The sequence below is a fragment of the Echinops telfairi genome, unplaced genomic scaffold, assembly GCF_000313985.2.
Source record: "Echinops telfairi isolate 266 unplaced genomic scaffold, ASM31398v2 ScPeMD7_3;HRSCAF=10, whole genome shotgun sequence".
Classification (NCBI taxonomy): Eukaryota; Metazoa; Chordata; class Mammalia; order Afrosoricida; family Tenrecidae; genus Echinops; species Echinops telfairi.
In genome coordinates, this window is record NW_022103899.1 from 54,499,205 (window position 1) to 54,500,214 (window position 1,010).

The following is a 1,010-nucleotide window of genomic DNA, read 5'->3' on the forward strand; positions in this document are numbered from 1 at the left end:
TATTAGCTTTTATTTTAAGCTTAATGTACTCCCATCATCTTAGGAACCAGAGAGTTCCAAACTAGTACTTTTTTAAATCAAGATTAAAGATGGTTAAATGCCAATGGGTCTATTCCGACCCATAGCAACCCTTCATTACAGAGCAATATGACCCATAGGGCTCCCAGACCACAGTCTTTATGGGAGCAGATCTCCACGTTGGCCCCTACCCACCCACCGCAGTGGCAGAGGGTCCAGAGTATGGACCTTTCAGTTAGTAGCCCAAGGCTTAACCATGGGGCACCTGGGGCTCCTTAGGGGGAACATACATCCCTGTTTTTAAATGTTCTACATTTACAATTGCAACACTAAAATTGGGGGGTTGATGTTTGCATGGAGAGTCACAATGACTATTGAGTTATTCCACTGTTGCATCAAAGGGAAGACAAAACCTGTGACTACCGAGCTGATGCGGACTCACGTTGAATCCATGTATAAAACAGCTCCATAGCATTTCTTGGTAGTAACCCTCTTGATGATAACACTGGCTGGGTTTGAACTGTCAAACCTTTCAGTTAGTCTACTGCAAACCAATCATTTGTGTCACTTAAGGGAAGAGTCAAAAACCCATTATCCCGAACTTACACGGGGGTTCCATCTTTCTTTTTTTCTTTTTCTTTCTTTCAGACAAGATCTGTATGAAGGTGCTTTCTGATGAAAGCTCAGCAGTTTTGAAGCAACAACTATGGGGGCATCAGAGTGCGTCTGGGTACAGAAATGGCTTCTCTAGGTTTTAAAAATCCACTGTGCTCCTATGAAAGGAAGCCGTAAAAGCTCTTGGTCCATGCCACCCTGTTTGGGCATGGAAGAAGCTGAGAAGGGCCCAGATGGTGGCCAGTGGCAGGCGGCGAGATGGGAATTGTGCCTTCCGTTAAGGCACTTAGCTCAGGGAGAAATGAGACGTTTGGATCCAGACATTAATGGTCTATTCTCTTTTGATGACTTTTCTAAATGTAATCACATCCCCTCAT

The 1,010-nt window shown here is 44.3% G+C and overlaps 1 protein-coding gene across 1 annotated transcript in view; it reads right to left on the minus strand.

Moving 5' to 3' along the window:
• MRPL24 (mitochondrial ribosomal protein L24) overlaps positions 1–1,010 on the minus strand; it is a 9,923-nt gene that overhangs the window by 8,027 nt on the left and 886 nt on the right. The gene's annotated exons all lie outside the window — the stretch shown is intronic.